The sequence below is a fragment of the Hippopotamus amphibius genome, chromosome 3, assembly GCF_030028045.1.
Source record: "Hippopotamus amphibius kiboko isolate mHipAmp2 chromosome 3, mHipAmp2.hap2, whole genome shotgun sequence".
Taxonomy (NCBI): domain Eukaryota; kingdom Metazoa; phylum Chordata; class Mammalia; order Artiodactyla; family Hippopotamidae; genus Hippopotamus; species Hippopotamus amphibius.
In genome coordinates this window covers 87817165-87829204 of record NC_080188.1, presented here as the reverse complement: position 1 = coordinate 87829204, position 12040 = coordinate 87817165, and positions in this window count along the sequence as shown.

Here is a 12040-nt window from a genome sequence, read left to right as displayed (position 1 = left end):
AAAACCAAAAGAGACATGGTTTAATGAGGCCTGAAACCAAGATTCAATAGTTCTACACAATTTAACTGCTGGTCCTCTGTAGAAGAAATCATCTTAACCTAGGCTGTCTACAGCCTTTCATCTGAAATGTTGGGCATAACAGAAAAAATTTATTTAACAACCTAAGAAGTGAGAAAAGGTGTCTGATAATTAAGAAATAAATAAATCAATAGAGATGGACCCAAGAATAATCTAGTAGCAGTCAGGGACTCCAAAACAGCTAAAGAAACAGTTAAATTGAGTTAAAACAAAGTATTTCAAAAAAATCATTTCAATAAAAATAATCAAATTAACATTTTAGGACTGATAATACAATGTCTGAAAAAAAGAACTGAGCATGTTTCATAGTTCAGTAGATACAGAAAAAAAAAGGGAACTCAAAGAGAGGTTAAAAGAGAGTAAGAGAGAAAAATATAGGTACATGTAATAAAGCTTAGATGTGACCCACGTGGACATGCTTAAAAACTTCATAGGGCATGTGTAGCTGCACTACAAGAAAGAGGAGAAAGATAAAAATGAGAGAAAATGTGAATCTAGGGACACAGTAGGCAAGACTATTCAAAATCTGATGAAAGACATCAAGCCACAGAATGAAGAAATTCAAGGAAATCCAAACTAGTCCACTAAGAACATTTTTTCCTTGACATAGTTTCCTTCCATTTAAAAATAGTATAGGCAGCTTGGGATTACTGTGGTTCCATTGTAAAGTATGTAGTGAGTCCCAATCTTGACTATATCACTAAAAATAAATTGTACACCAATGTCTTAAATAGTTATAGAAGTGGTAATGTTTACGTATACTGCTAGCTATCCAGCCTGCAAAGGTGTCAAATTACAAACCCATTAATTTGCCTTAGCCATACTCCTCTAGTAAAACTCTGATTAATTGATTGACTACTTTTCTCCTGGTTTCCAAGCATATCAATGGACATTTAATAAACAGTTTCATTGTATGTTTTATATGAGGCATAGAAAAAATTTTAGTTATTCAAAACTTGCTATTTCTATTAATACAGATATACCTCAGAGATACTGTGGGTTCAGATAACTGCAAAAAAGAGAATATCACAATAAAGTGAGTCACATGAATTCTTTGGTTTCTCAGTGCATATAAAAGTTATGCTTATATAATAGTGTAATCTATTAAACATGCAATCCCATTGTGTCTAAAAATGTACATATCTTGATTAAAAAGTGTTATTGCTAAAAACTGCTAGCCATCATCTGACAATGCAGGGTAGCCACAAAACTTCAATTTGAAAAAAAAAGCAATATCTTCAAAATGCAATAAAGCAAAGCACAGTAAAACAAGGTATACCTATATGAAAATCATACACAAGTGGGAGATTGGCATAAAAAGCATCACAGCATGGAATCCTTCTTGAAAAATACCCCAAATATAATTATGATCTTTACCACTTTTAGTTAACAAGGATATATATGCCCCAATGCCATTCAAAAATTTCAGTAAAGGAGTTAAGATACCCAGTTAACACAGAAAATTTAAATAACATATGAAAAGTCACATGTGAATTGTGTAGAGTCAACAATGTCTAATATGGCGGCCGTAGCCACATGTGTCTACCGATATCTTGAAATCAGTGTTTTTAATATTTTCTGTCTGACTGAAAAGAATGTATCACCCATAGTTTTTACCTACAGTGATACAAGAAAATATTTATCTGTTTGTTATATCAAATATTCTTCTGGATATGTCTGTTTTCTCTCATAATTGTAGCAATTTTTGCCTTATGTATTTTGACACCAGCATATTAATTGCCTATACATTTAGCATTCATGTATTCTTGCTAAATAAAAAACTTTTTGTCCACATGAAGTGACCCTTTTATAACTATTAAACCTTTAAAACAACTAATGCTGATGTTTTTGTCTTGTCTTGAAGTCTATTTTGTATTCTAAGAGTTTAGTGACAGTATTTTCCTTTTGGTTGTGATTAAATGGTATACTTTATTCTTGTAAATTTTGTAAGTTTATGTTTTTGATGTGTCTCTTGTAAGAAGCCAACTGTTATTTTTTTCCAATCCAACTGTCTTTGTCTTTAACTAGATATTTAGTTCATGAAAATTTAATATAAGTGCTTATTTTATTTTTTTATTTTTTTGGCTGTGTTGGGTCTTCATTGCTGTGCATGGGCTTTCTCTAGTTGTGGCGAGCAGGGACTACTCTTCATTGTCGTGTGTGGGGTTCTCGGTGCAGTGGCTTCTCTTGTTGCAGAACATGGGCTCTAGGCACGTGGGTTTCAGTAGTTGTGGCACGTAGCCTCAGTAGTTGCAGCATGTGGGTCCTAGAGCATGGGCTTCAGTAGTTGTGATGCACAGGCTCAGTAGTTGTGGCACATGGGCTTAGTTGCTCTGTGGCATGAGGGATCTTTCTGGACCAGGGACCAAACCCATGTCCCCTGAATTGGCAGGTGGATTCTTAAGCACTGCACCATCAGGGAAGTCCCCTAATTGGTTATTTTTTGAGATTCACATTGTTTGGTATTATTTTTTATGATTATTTTTAATGTTTATCTCTAATCCAAGTTTTTTACCTTTGCAAAAATTTAACATCTTTGCTAATATTTCCTAATGTATTATTGGTTACCCTAAAAGTTACAACATGCCTCCTGGACTTAACACAATGTAATATTAATTGGTACTTTTACTTGTAAATGACCTTAGAATACTTTACCTCCATTTAGTCTTCTCCTTTTTTATGTGGTATTTTTATAAGATATTTTTATTGTGTCACTTCACAAGATGTTTTACTCATTATTTATTGTTTCACTCATTTGGTCTCCCTTTATTACTTTGGACATTTCCTTCTGATTGATATTCCATTTCATTCATTTTCTTAATTGTCTTAAGCCATCAATATAATACATAATTTTCATTTTCATATTTTCCAGTTCTATTATTTCCAAATAAGGTCTTTTTCAACTCTAAAAATACCTTATACTTTTGTGTTTCTACTGAAAAAGAAAGTTTAACGTTTTTATATCCATGAGATTTTTAGTCTGCATGTGGTGATTCTGTTATTTGGAGGGAATGTAGCCTATTTCTGCGAACTATTATTTACTTTGACTCTCCTTCATGTCATCATATATCATCACATGCCTAGATCATTTTTTATTGTGTTTTAGACTGCATTAAAAAAACATTATTTAAAAAAACAACTGAGGCCTAGAATGATGTTATCTTTCTCCTGAGAGGACTTATGCTTGTTTCTGCCAGATGCATAAAGAGACTCTAAATCTGGCATCATCATAGTCCAACATTTACCTTGAGATTTACTAGGCCACTCAGATGATTTAACTCTGGGGGTGGGAGGTGGTGGGGGCTATGTGGCAAAGGAGGGTGTGTTTCTAGTTTACCCATTCTCCTAGAGTGAAGCTCTCAGTGCTTCCAATATATACCTCGGGAAGTTTACCAGGGCTTCACTCTGGGTAGAATCTGGACCTCAATGTGCTTTTCCTCTACCAAAGTGAGACTATGAAACATGTTGTTCAGCCTCTCAACTATCTCTTCTGGATCAGCAAACAGACCCAGAGAAAAAATTGTACTTATAGTCAATTTACTATACCTCTTTGTGTCTCAGTTTTCTCTTATGCAAAATGAGATCAACATTAAGACATAGTTCCTAAGCTTGTGATAAACATTAAATGAGTAAACAATGTAAACATGTAGTGTCTGGTACCTGGCAAGAGCTAAATCATTATCTATCAATATTATTTACAATGTAAGCTCCTCTGAAATAATTTTCCAGGTAGTCCTGCTTTATTGTTGCCCGCACAGCTGCAGAGATAAATCAGACTGATTTATCAGTTTTATTCCACAAATATTTATTGAATAATTTCATGGATTAAAATGTTTGTCAGGATATGGGAAACACCTATCCCCATGGATTTTACAGACTAGCAACAAAGATTAATATACACAATAGTGAGGGGCAATTGTGGAATTAACCACAATGGCATTTAAGTATTCCTTGAGTAAGGGATTTCTAAGAGGCTTGTTTTCTTGATGCCATCCAAATAAATGTGAACTTTGTATTTAAATACCCAGAAGTTTTTTGAGGAAAATTTTCTATTTACAATGAAATAGTGAAATTTTGGTGGGGAGGCCTAAATCAGTTGCAACTGACTGTCGTGTGCAAGTTAAAACAGCCAATGTTGGAATGAATAGCGGAGTTTTTATTTTGTTTTGCATTTCTTTTTTGCACTATTTTGGTAAGCAATAAATGTTCTTCAATAAATTTAACATCAAGTTGGATAAAAGAGTAAATACCAACCCAATCATCAGTTCAGATAACTAGTCATATCTTAAAACCTTATATTAATTCATTGTCACGTTGAAATAAAGAGTAGTCCTGAAGGGACAGGAAATCATCCTGATTAAGGGTAATTTGGATAAAATGTTAACTGACTAGAAACAGGTCCTGTTATATCCTCGTATTTGGAGTGGTATAATTTTTTAGGCTGTGATGTCTTGTTCTTTTTTTTCCCTTTTTTTCTTTTTAATTTCTTTTTTATTTTTTACAATAAACTGCATATATTTAGAGTTTACAATTTGGTATCCCAATCTCCCAAATCATCCCCCCCCTAAATCTCCCCACTTTCCCCACTTCGTGTCCATATGTTTGTTCTCTACATCTGTGTCTCTATTTTTGCCTTGCAAACCAGTTGATTTGTACCATTTTTCTATAGTCCACATATATGTGTTAATATATAATATTTGTTTTTCTCTTTCTGACTCACTTCACTCTGTATGACAGTCTCTAGGTCCATCCATGTCTCTAAAAATGTCCCAGTTTTATTGCTTTTTACAGCTGAGTAATATTCCATTGTATGTATGTACCACATCTTCTTTATCCACTCATCTGTTGATGGACATTTAGGTTGCTTCCATGTCCTGGCTATTGTAAATAGTGCTGCAATGAACATTGGAGTGCATGTGTCTTTTTGAATGATGGTGTTCTCTGGGTATATGCACAGGAGTGGGATTGCTGGGTCATAAGGTAGTTCTATTTTTAGTTTGCAAGGAACCTCCATACTGTTTTCCATAGTGGCTGTATCAATTTACATTTCCACCAGCAATGCAAGAGTGTTCCCTTTTCTCCACACCCTCTCCAGCATTTACTGTTTGTCAATTTTCTGATGATGCCCATTCTAACTGGTGAGAGGTGATATCTCAATGTAGTTTTGATTTGCATTTCTCTAATAATTACTGATGTTGAACAGCTTTTCATTTGCCTCTTGGCCATCGGTGTGTCTTCTCTGGAGAAATGCCTATTTAGGTCTTCTGCCCATTTTTCGATTGGGTTGTTTGTTTTTTGATATTGAGCTGGATAAAATGTTTATATATTTTGGAGATTAATCCTTTGTCTGTTGATTCATTTGCAAAAATTTTCTTCAATGCTGAGAGTTGTCTTTTCATCTTGCTTATAGTTTCCTTTGCTGTGCAGAAGCTTTGAAGTTTCATTAGGTCCCACTTACTTATTTTTGTTTTTATTTCCATTACTCTAGGGGGTGGTTCAAAAAAGATCTTGCTGTTATTTACGTTGAAGAGTGTTCTTCCTATGGTTTCCTCTAGGAGTTTTATAGTGTCTGGCCTTACATTTAGGTCTTTAATCCATTCTGAGTTTATTTTTGTGTATGGTGTTAGGAAGTGTTCTAATTTCATTCTTTTACATGTAGCTGTCCAATTTTCCCAGCACCACTTATTGAAGAGGCTGCCTTTTCTCCATTGTATATCCTTGCCTCCTTTGTCATAGATGAGTTGACCATAGTTTATCTCCAGGCTTTCTATCCTATTCCATTGATCTATATTTCTATTTTTGTGCCAGTACCATACTGTCTTGAACACTGTAGCCTTGTAGTATAGCCTGAAGTCAGGAAGCCTGATTCCACCAAATCTGTCTTTCCTTCTCAAGATTGCTTTCGCTATTCGGGGTCTTTGGTATTTCCATACAAATCATAAAATTTCTTGTTCTAGTTCTGTGAGAAATGCCATTGATAATTTGATCGGGATTGCATTGAGTCTGTACATTGCTTTGGGTAGTATAGTCATTTTCACAATGTTGATTCTTCCAATCCAAGAACATGGTATGTCCCTCCATCTGTTTGTGTCTTCTTTGATTTCTTTCATGAGTGGCTTATAGTTTTCTGAGTACAGGCCTTTTACCTCCTTGGTTAGGTTTATTCCTGGGTATTTTATTCTTTTTGTTCCAATGGTGAATGGGATTGTTTCCTTAATTTCTCTTTCTGATCTTTCATTGTTAGTGTATAGAAATGCAAGAGATTTCTGTCTATTAATTTTGTATCCTGCAATTTTACCGAATTCATTGATTAGCTCAAGTAGTTTTCTGGTGGCATCTTTAGGATTTTCTATGTATAGTATCATGTCATCTGTGAAGAGTGACAGTTTTACTTCTTTTCCAATTTGGATTCCTTTGATTTCTTTTTCTTCTCTGATTGCCATGGCAAGGACTTCCAAAACTATGTTGAATAGTAGTGGCAAAAGTGGACATCCTTGTCTTGTTCCTGATCTTAGAGGGAATGCTTCCAGCTTTTCACCATTGAGAATGATGCTTGCTGTGGGTTTGTCATATATGGCCTTTATTATGTTGAGGTAGGTTCCCTCTATGTCCACCTTCTAGAGAGTTGTTATCATAAATGGGTATATTGAACTTTGTCAAAAGCTTTTTCTGCATCTATTGAGATGATCATGTGATTTTTATCCTTTAGTTTGTTAATATGGTGTATCACATTAATTGATTTGCATATATCGAAGATTCCTTGAATTTCAGGGATAAACTCCACTTGATCATGGTGTATGATCCTTTTAATGAGTTGTTGGATTCTGTTGGCTAGTATTTTGTTGAGGATCTTTGCATCTAAATTCATCAGTGATATTGGTCTGCAGTTTTCTTTTTTTGTAGTATCTTTGTCTGGTTTTGGTATCAGGGTGATGGTGGCCTCATAAAATGAGTTTGGGAGTGTTCCTTCCTCTGCAATGTTTTGGAAGAGTTTGAGAAGGATGGGTGTTAGCTCTTCTCTAAATGTTTGATAAAATTCACCTGTGAAGCCATCGAGTCCTGGACTTTTGTTTGTTGGGAGATTTTTAATCAGTTTCAATTCCATTACTTGTGATTGGTCTGTTCATATTTTCTATGTCTTCCTGATTCAGTCTTGGAAGGTTATACCTTTCTAAGAACCTGTCTATTTCATCCAGATTGTCCATTTTTTTGGCATATAGTTAGTTGTAGTAGTCTCTTCTGGTGCTTTTTATTTCTGTGGTGTCCATTGTAACTTATCCTGTTTCCTTTCTTTTTTTTTATTTTTTTTATTTTTTTTGGGGGGGGTACATCAGGTTCAATTATCTGTTTTTATACACATATCCCCATATTCCCTCCCTTCCTTGACTCCCCCCTCCTCGAGTCCCCACCACCCTCCCTGCCCCAGTCCTCTAAGGCATCTTCCATCCTCGAGTTGGACTCCCTTTGTTATACAACAACTTCCCACTGACTCTTTTACAATTGGTAGTATATATATGTCTGTGCTACTCTCTCGCTTCATCTCAACTTCCCCTTCACCCCCCGCCCCCTCCCATACCTCCAGTTCTCCAGTCCATTCTCTGTATCTGCATCCTTATTCTTGTCAGTGAGTTCATCAGTACCATTTTCAGATTCCGTATACGTGAGTTAGCATACAATATTTGTCCTTCTCTTTCTGACTTACTTCACTCTGTATGACAGATTGTAGTTCTATCCACCTCATTACATATAGCTCCATCTCATCCCTTTTTAGAGCTGAGTAATATTCCATCCTTTCTAATTTTATTGATCTGAGTCCTCTCCCTCTTTTTCTTGATGAGTCTTGCAAGAGGTTTATCAATTTTATTTATCTTCTCAAAGAATCAGCTTTTAGTTTTATTGATTTTTGCTATTGTTTTCTTTGTTTCTATTTCATTTATTTCTGCTATGATCGTTATGATTTCTCTCCATCTACTTTGGGTTTTGTTTGCTCTTATTTCTCTAGTTTCTTTAGGTGTAAGCTTAGATTGTTTATTTGGGATTTTTCTTGTTTCTTGAGGTAGGGTTTTATCACTATAAACTTCCCTCTTAGAACTGCCTTTGCTGCATCCCATAGGTTTTGGATCATTGTGTTTTCATTGTCATTTGTCTCTAGGTATGTTTGGATTTCCTCTTAGATTTCCTTAGTGATCTGTTGGTTATTTAGTAGCATATTGTTTAGCCTCCATGTGTTTGTGTTTTTTACAGTTTTGTTTCCTGTAATTGATTTCTAATCTCATAGTGTTGTGGTCAGAAAAGATGCTTGATATAATTTTGATATTGTTGAATTTACCAAGGCTTGATTTATGACCCAAGATGTGATCTATGCTGGAGAATGTTCCATGTGCACTTGAGAAGAATGTGCAATCTGCTGTTTTTGGATGTAATGTCCTATAGATATCTATTAAATCAAGCTGATTTATTGTGTCATTTAAAGCTTGTGTTTCCTTATTAATTTTCTTTGTGGATGATCTGTCCATTGGTGTAAGTGGGATGTTAAAGTCCCCCAGTATGATTGTATTACTGTTGATTTCCTCTTTCATAGTTGTTAGCATTTGCCTTATGTATTGAGGGGCTCCTATATTGGGTGCATATATATGTAAAATCATTATCTCCTCTTCTTGAATTGATCCCTCAATCTTTATGTAGTGTCCTTTTTTGTCTCTTGTAACATTTTTTATTTTAAAGTCTATTTTCTCTGATATGAGTATTGCTACTCCAGCTTTCTTTTGATTTCCATTTGCATGGAATATATTTTTTCATCTCCTCACTTTCCGTCTGTATATGTCCCTAGGTCTGAAATGGGTCTCTTGTAGACAGCATATATATGGGTCTTGTTTTTGTATCCATTCAGCCAGTCTGTGTTTTTTGGTTGGTGCATTTAGTCCATTCACATTCAAGGTAATTATCAATATGTATGTCCCTAGTACCATTTTCTTAATTGTTTTCTTTTTGTTTCTGTAGGTCCTTTTCTTCTCTTATGTTTCCCGCCTAGAGAAGTTCCTTTAGCATTTGTTGTAGGGGTGGTTTGGTGGTGCTGAATTCTCTTAGCTGTTGCTTGTCTGTAAAGCTTTTGATTTCTCCATCAAATATGAATGAGATCCTTTCTGGGTAGAGTATTCTTGGTTGTAGGTTCTTCTCTGTCATCACTTGAAATATATCATGCCACTCCCTTCTGACTTGCAGAGTTTCTGCTGAGAAATCAGCTGCTAACCTTATGGGAGTTCCCTTGTATGTTATTTGTCATTTTTCCCTTGTTGCTTTTAATAAATTTTCTCTGTCTTTAGTTTTTGTCAGTTTGACTACTATATGTCTTGGTGTGTTTCTCCTTGGGTTTATCCTGCCTGGGAGTCTCTGCACTTCCTGGACTTGGGTAGCTATTTCCTTTCCCATGTTAGGGAAGTTTTCAACTATAATCTCTTCCAATATTTTCTAGGGTCCTTTCTCTCTCTCTTCTCCTTCTGGGACCCCTATAATGCAAATGTTGGAGCATTTAACATTGTCCCAGAGGTGTCTCAGGCTGTCTTCAGTTCTTTTATTCTTTTTTCTTTATTCTTTTCTGCCACAGTGATTATCACCATTCTGCCTTCCAGGTCACTTATTCGCCCTTCTGCCTCAGTTAATCTGCTATTGGTTCCTTCTGGTGTTTTTTTCATTTCAGTTATTGTGTTGCATATCTCTGTTTGTTTGCTCTAGAATTCTTCTAGGTCTTTGGTCAACTTTTCTTGCAACTTTTCGATCTTTGCATCCAGTCTTTTTTCAAAGTCCTGGATCATCTTCACCATCATTATTCTGAATTCTTTTTCTGGAATAGTGCCTATCTCCTCTTCATTGAGTTGTTTTTCTGGTGTTTTATCTTGTCCCTTCATCTGGTACAAAGTCTTTTGCCTTTTCATTTTCTCTATCTTTCTGTGGCTGTGGTTTTCAGTTCCACAAGATGAAATACTGTTGATACTGCTTGATTCTGCTGTCTGCCCTCTTGTGGAGGAAGCTATATAGGTGGTTTGTGGGTGCTTCCTGATGGGAGGGACTGATGGTGGGTTGGGCTGGGTGGGCAGAGCTCAGTAAAACTTTAATCTGATTTGGTGGGTGGAGCTCAGTGACACTTTAATCTGCTTGTCTGCCAGTGGGTGGGGCTGTGTTCCCACCCTGGTGGTCCTTTGGCCTGAGGCGACCCAGCACTGGAGCTTACAGGCTCTTTGGTGGAGCTAAAGGTAGACTCTGGAAAGGCTCATGCCAATAGCACTTCCCAGAACCCCTGCTGCCAGTGCCCCTGTCTCCTTGGTGAGCCACAGCTGCCCCCACCTCTGCAGGCAACCCTCCAACACCAGCAGGTAGGTCTGGTTCAGTCTCCTATGGGGTAACTGCTCCTTCCCCCTGGGTCCTGGTGAGCACACTTCTCTGTGTGCCCTCCAAGAGTGGAGTCTCCATTTCCCCCAGTCCTGTGGAGGTCCTGCAATTAAATCCTGCTGGCTTTCAAAGTCTGATTCTCTGGGTATTCCTCCTCCCATTGCTGAACCCCAGGTTAGGAAGCCTGACGTGGTGCTCAGAATCCTCAGGATTTCTGCAGTATAACTGTTCTCCAGCTTGTGAGTCACCCACCCAGCATTTATGGGATTTGACTTTAACACAATTGCGCCCCTCCTACTGTCTCATTGCAGCTTCCCCTTTGTCTCTGGATGTGGGATGTTTTATTTGGTGACTTCCAGTGTCTTTCTGTAGATGGTTGTTCAGCAGTTAGTTGTAATTCTGGTGTTCTTGCAAGAGGGAGTGAGCGCACGTCCTCCTATTCCGCCATCTTGATTCTTCCTCCTGTTGTATACTTTAAAACTGTTATGCACTGAATATGTTGATTCTCCTCTATGTGCTGTATCACCAACATGGTGAATATTCCAACTGTGTCTATCCAGATTGCCTCTTCAATACCTGTAGTGAGGAAATCAGCATTCTTTGTTAGCAGAGGACTGAGTATCCACTTCAATTTTACTGTTAAATGAACTAACATGAATGTTTATGTCACCTGTGTGATAATCAGGAAAAATTTATTCATATATTCTCTTAAACTGTATGTTTATTAAGGTTTCTGATTGTTTTGGATTTTTAAGTAGTTAACTTGTGAGATGTAGGACACTCAAGGTCCTCCACAATGTTGTCCCTCCTATCTTGGAAACTGAGTACAGACATTCCTTGTCTGCCTTCCAAGGAACCTGCATCCCTAGTAAATAAGATCTAACATTTTTTGATCACACCAGCAGGGATGTAACAGCAGGGAAGAGATGGTAGCTGGTCAACCCAGAAGGCAGGTAACAAGCAGGAAACTGTCTAAAGAGAATTAAAAAACATAGTAATGTCAACAAAAATCAGCCTACTTTTTATCATCACTACCATGCATTGGGCATTCTAAATAGTGTCAATAACAGTATTCTCCAGCCCAAAATGTTTTTGTTAGGATAAGCTCTAAACAATTGCAGTTATTGTTACATTGTCCCATATCACCTGATAGCATACTTTGCATGTTGTTTATACCTATTCATGTTAATTAAATAGATACCTACAAGATCAAGTGAATGAAATATTTTCTCCATACCTCCCATGCATTCTTTATACTACGAAACATGCAAAATAAAAGGAATTCTATTGGAAGGAGAAACAGACTCTAGAGGCAGGAAATCCTACTTGATTAATTCAAATTATTATTTTTGTAAATCTCGTGACAAGAGATATTCTTTGGTACCTTCTATCTATAATTTTCTGGAAAAACACAAACACTGTAGAGCCTCTTTTCCATAAAATATAACCCAGGTTGATAACAAGTAATTAAGTGAAGTTCTTTGGGAATCCACACAAATTATTGATGTAGAAATGAAGATACATTTTCCAATGTGCTTCCAACATCAGTAAGAAGGGTTAACTTTTGAGAACAATG